Raw genomic sequence first — 6,000 nt, forward strand, 5'->3', positions numbered from 1 at the left:
TTGGATACTAACCCTTTACCTGATATGTCATTTTTAAATATCTTCTCCCATTCTGTTGGTTGCCTTTTAGTTTTGCTGATTGTTTCCTTCACTGTGCAGAAGCTTTTTATTTTGATGAGGTCCCAATAGTTCATTTTTGCTTTTGTTTCCCTTGCCTCTGGACACGTGTTGAATAAGAAGTTGCTGCAGCCAAGGTCAAAGAGGTTTTTGCCTGCTTTCTCCTCAAGGATTTTGATGGCTTCCTGTCTTATATTTAGGTCTTTCATCCATTTTGATTTTTTTTTGTGTGTGTATGGTGTAAGAAAGTGGTCCAGGTTCATTTTTCTGCATGTTGCTGTCCAGTTTTCCCAGCACCATTTGCTAAAGAGACTGTCTTTATTCCATTGGATATTCTTTCCTGCTTCATCAAAGATGAGTTGGCCATATGTTTGTGGGTCCATTTCTGTATTCTCTATTCTATTCCATTCCACTCATTCCATGAGTGTCTGTTTTTGTTCCAGTATCATCCTGTCTTAATGATTACAGCTTTGTAATACATTCTTAACTGACTGAGCCACTCAGGTGCCCCTGTAATACATTCTGAAGTCCAGAATTGTGATGCCTCCAGTTTGGGTTTTCTTTTTTAGGATTGCTTTGGCTATTCAGGTTCTTTTGTGCTTCCATACAAATTTCAGGATTGTTTGTTCTAGCTCTGTGAAGAATGCTGGTGTTATTTTGAGAGGTATTGCGTTGAATATGTATATTGCTTTGGGTAGTATTGACATTTTAACAATATTTGTTCTTCCTATCTATGACCATGAAATGTTTTTCCTTTTGTCTTCTTCAATTTCTTTCATAAGCTTTCTAGAGTTTTCAGTGTATAGATTTTTCACCTCTTTGCCTTGACTTATTCCTAGGTGTTTTATGGGTTTTGGTACAATTGTAAATGGGATTGATTCCTTGATTTCTCTTTCTGTTGCTTAATTATTGGTGTATAGGAATGCAACTGATTTCTGTGCATTGACTTTATATCCTGTGACTTTGCTGAATTCATGGATCAGTTCTAGCAGTTTTTGGTGGAATCTTTTGGGTTTTCCATATAGAGTATCATGTCATCTGTGAAGAGTGAAAGTTTGACCTCCTCCTGGACAATTTGGATGCCTTTTATTTCTTTGTGTTGTCTGATGGCTGAGGCTAAGACTTCCAATACTATGTTGAATAACAGTGGCAAGAGTGGACATCCGACAGGGATCCACTCCTTGTCTTTGACCTTACTTCCTGGAGCTCCTGGCCTCTGACAAAACTGCCTGGCCTTCCATTCTAGGGCCCTCCCACAGCACCTCCATCAGCCGCCATTTGCTGTTTTCTCAGAGAAGTTTCGTACTCTTTCTTAAATGGCTAATATTGTGGTATGATTGTTGCTGTGTACCCAGGCAAGCATTTTATACAGTCATACCTCAGAGATATTGCAGGTTCAGTTCTAGATCACCACAATAAAGCAAATATCATAATAAAGTGAGTCGAATGAATTTTTTGGTTTCCCAATGCATTAGCATTGCGCAATGGCATTATGTCTTTTTCTAAAAATGTAAATACCTTAACTAAAAAAAAATAGTACCTTACAAGAAGCAATCTCCAGTACAATTAACACTTTCTTGCTTGTGAGTGGGCAAGTGTGCCTCCCGATGGGGATGAGACCAAGGCTGTCTTATCTCTAGGCTGTCTCAGCTTAATGGCAGAGCCTGGCCAAGGTTGGAGGCCTGGGACCAATCCTTCATCCCACCTCAGGAACGGGGTTGGGGGATTTCCTGCGTGTCATGACCGTCTCTGGATTTTAAGTGTGTTAACAGTGTCCTCAATTGTCTCCCATATTGATGATGTGAATGAAACCTTTCAAAATGATGGGGTGCCTGGGTGGCTCAGTCAGTTAAATGTCTGACATGGGCTCAGGTCATGATCTCATGGTTTGGGAGTTTAAGCCCCCTATCAGGGTCTACACTGACACCTTACAGCCTGGAGCCTGCTTCAGATTCTGTGTCTCCCTCCCTCTCTCCGTCCCTCCCCTGCTTGTGCTCTCTCTCTCTCTCTCTCTCTCAAGAAGTAAATAAATAAACACTGAAAAAAATTTTAAATGTTAATATTGGGGTTCCTGGGTGACTCAGTCAGTTGAGCATCTGACTCTTGATTTTGGATCAAGTCCTGATCCCAAAGTTGTGGGATTGAGCCCCACATTGGGCTTCATGCTGAGTGTGGAAATGCTTATGATTCTCTCTCTCTCTCCTGCCACCCCTCTGCCCCACTCCCCCGCTCACACACACTCTCTCTCATTCTCTCAAAAAAAATAAATGTTAATATTAAGTAAATAAATAAATCTTAGCCTAAAAATACTTTATTGCTTAAAAATGCTAACCATCATCTGAGCTTTCAGAGAGTCATAATCTTTTTACTGGTGGTGGGTCTCACCTCATGCTGATGGCCGCTAACTGATCAGGGTGGTGGCTGCTGAAGGCTGGGGCAGCAGCGGTGATTTCTTCAAATAAGACAACAATAAAGATTGCTGCATTGATTGACTCTTCCTTTCATGAAAAATTTCCCTGTAGCATGTGATGCAGTTTGATAGCATAAAATTTCTTTTAAAATTGGGTCATTCGATCCTGTCAAACCCTGCTGTCGTTTTATCAGCTAAGTTTATGTCATTCCAAATCCTTTGTTGTCATTTCAACAATATTCACGGCATCTTCACCAGGAGTAGATTCCAACTCAAGAAACCACTTTCTTTGTTCATCTGTAAGAAGCAAATTCTCATCAGTTCAAGTTTTATCATGAGATTCCAGCAATTTAGTCCCATCTTCAGACTCCACTTCTCATTCTAGTTCTCTTGCTATTTTCACCACATCTGCAGTTATTTCCTCCACTGAAGTCTTGAATCCTTCAAAGTCATCCATGAGGATTATAATCAGCTACTTCCAAACTTCTATTAACATTGATATTTTGACCTCTTCCCATGAATCACAAATGTTCTTTTTTTTTTTCTTTTAAGTTTATTCATTTTGAGCGAGAGATAGAGAGAGACAGAGAGAGAGAGACAGAGCATGTGAGCAGGGGAGGAGCAGAGAGAGAGAGAGAATCCCAAGCAGGCTCCACACTGCCAGTGCAAAGCCTGATGCGGGGCTTGAACCCATGAACCGTGAGATCATGACCTGAGCCAAAATCAAGAATCAAATGCTTAACTGACCGAGCCACACAGGTGCCCCTGAATCACAAATATTTTTTTTAATTTTTTTTTTTACATTTTCTTATTTTTGAGAAACAGAGTGAGACAAAGCGTGAGTGGGGGAGGGACAGAGAGAGAAGGAAACACAGAATATGAAGCAGTCTCCAGGCTCTGAGAAAGCAGTCAGCACAGAGCCTGATGCAGGGCTCAAACCCACAAACTGTGAGATCATGACCTGAGCTGAAGTCGGACACTCAACTGACTGAGCCACCCAGGCGTCCCAAATCACAAATATTCTTAATGGCCTCTAGAATGGTGAATCTTTTCCAGAAGATTTTCAACTGACTTTGCCCAGATTCATCAGAGGAATCACTACCCATGGAAGCTCTAGCTTTGTGAAATGTATTTCTTAAGTAAGAAGATTTGGAAGTTGAAATTATTCTTTGATCCATGAGCTACAGGGTGGATATTGTATTGGAAGTCATGAAAACAACATTAATCTTCATTAAAGCTCAATGGCGTCTTCAAATGAGCAGTAATATTTTGAAAGAAATCTGTTTTACTGAACAGTAGTTCTCAACAGTGGGCTTAAAATATTCAGTAAACCATGCTGTAAGCAGATGTGCGGGCATCCAGGCTTTATTATTCCATTTCTAAAGCACAGGCAAAGTAGATTTCACACAATTCTTAAGAGCTGTAGGATTTTCAGAATGTTAAATGAGCGTTGGCTTCAAGTTAAAGTCACCAGCTGCATTAGCACTAGCAAGAGTCAGCCTGTCCTTTGAAGTTTGAAGCCAGGCATTGACTTGTCCTCCATGGCATTTTCTTAGAATATAAGAATTTCTTTTTTTTTTTTTAATGTTTATTTATTTGTGAGAGAGTGCAAGTGGAGGAGGGGCAGACAGAGGGGACAGAAGATCCCAAGCAGGCTCCGTGCTGACAGCAGCATGCCCGACGTGGGGCTCGAACTCACGAACCTTGAGATTAATACCTGAGCCGAAGCTGGATGCTCAACTGACTGAGCCACCCAGGTGTCCCAAGGATTTCTTAGAATATAGGAATATAAATGTATTTTCTTAGAATCCTCCTCTTGTGTATTGTGGCACCTTCATTAATCATCTTAGGAAGATCTTCTGCAGAACTTGCTGCAGCTTCTACATTAGCACCTGCTGCTTTGCCTGCTGCAGTTAGGAGATGGCTTCTTTCCTTAAGCCTCATGAATCTCTGCTGGCTTCAATCTTTTCTTTTCCAGGTTTCTCACTTCTCTCAGCCTTCATAGAACTGGAGAGACGTAGTGCTTTTCTCTGGATTAGGCTTTGACTTAAGGGAATGTTGTGGCTGGTTTCATCTTCTAGCCAGACCACTAAAACTTTCTCCATATCAGCAATAGGCTGTTTTGCTTTCTTGCCGTTTTTGTGTTCACTACAGTAACGCTTTTGATTTCCTTCAAGAACTTTTCCTTTGCATTCACAACTTGGCTAACTGTTTGGCTCAGGTGGCCTGGCTTTTAGCCTGTCTGGGCTTTCAACATGCCTTCCTCACTAAACTTAATCATTTCTAGCTTTTGACTTAAAGTGAGAGACATGTGACTCTTTCTTTCACTTGGACACTTGCCGTTGTAGGGTTATTAATTGGACTAATTTCAATATTGTTGTGTCTCAGAGAAGAGGGAGGCCTGAGGGGGTAAAGAGAGATGGGGGTGGGGCAGGTGGCTGGTGAAGTAGTTAGAATACACACAATATTTATTGATTAGGTTGGCAGTCTTAGAGGGGCGTGGTTCATGGCACCCCAAAACAATTATTATAGTAACATCAAAGATCTCAGATCACCTTAACAAATATAACAATAATGAAAAAGTTTGAAATATTTCAAGAATTATCAAAACATGATACAGAGACATGAAGAGGACAAATACTGTTGGGAAAATGTCACCAATAGACTGGTTCGATGTCGAGTGGCCACAATTTGTATAAAACCCCTCAATTTGTATAAAACACAATATGCGTGAAGTTCAATAAAACGAAGCACAAGACAATGAGGTGTATCTTTATGTGTGAAGCACCTCATAATTTCTTTGATAAGATGCAGAAACTTCCATGGCATTTTATCCATTCAGACTTTTTGACCTCAGGTAACCTTGATATTGATAAGGTTACTCAGAGGCCCAGTGACGCTTATGTTTTTAAGTAGCTTGGAAAAAAGCTGCTAAGCCAGGCTGTTGGAGATGCAAAAATGAAACCCAGACCGGCAGGGGCAGGGGGCGACAACCACCACCACTATCAATTACTGTAGCAGCAAAACATTCCTCATGTCTAGACATTGTGTTGAAAGTTTTATGTTTGTTATGTCGAGTCTTTACAATCCTAGAAGATTGGTATTATTAGCAGTATCTTGCAAAATAAGGCACTGACGTTTCTAAAGGTGAAGCAACTCACCCCAAATAAAACAGACTAAATATCAGAGCTAAGATTTGAAACCAGTTCTGTTCATTCCAATGTACTCACTCTACATTATGACAGTGCTGACTCTCTTGGCCATCCCCAAGCGGACTGAAGATTTGTCTCAGTTAATAAGATAAAAAGCTAGTCCTGAGCCTGTTTGCCCTCAGATGCATTTCTTGCCTTCTCTGATCTTCTATTACAGGCAGGACTGGCCTTCTTGTGTCAGCTGGCTTCCTGGTGTGTGTGGCTAATAGGAGGAGTTTAGGGAGCACCAGGAAAATGAAGCCAGGTCATTTCTCACCAAACCCCCTTCCACCTGTTTTGTGTGGCATCTTGGGCATCAGCCATTTCCTTCCTTCTTTCAGC

At 41.0% G+C, this 6,000-nt stretch overlaps 1 pseudogene; it reads right to left on the reverse strand.

Moving 5' to 3' along the window:
* Positions 1-2,384: 2,384 nt before the first annotated feature.
* Positions 2,385-5,513, reverse strand: LOC131495536 (tigger transposable element-derived protein 1-like; annotated as a pseudogene).
* Between the last annotated feature and the right edge of the window lie 487 nt (positions 5,514-6,000).

The sequence above is a fragment of the Neofelis nebulosa genome, chromosome 15, assembly GCF_028018385.1.
Source record: "Neofelis nebulosa isolate mNeoNeb1 chromosome 15, mNeoNeb1.pri, whole genome shotgun sequence".
NCBI lineage: Eukaryota > Metazoa > Chordata > Mammalia > Carnivora > Felidae > Neofelis > Neofelis nebulosa.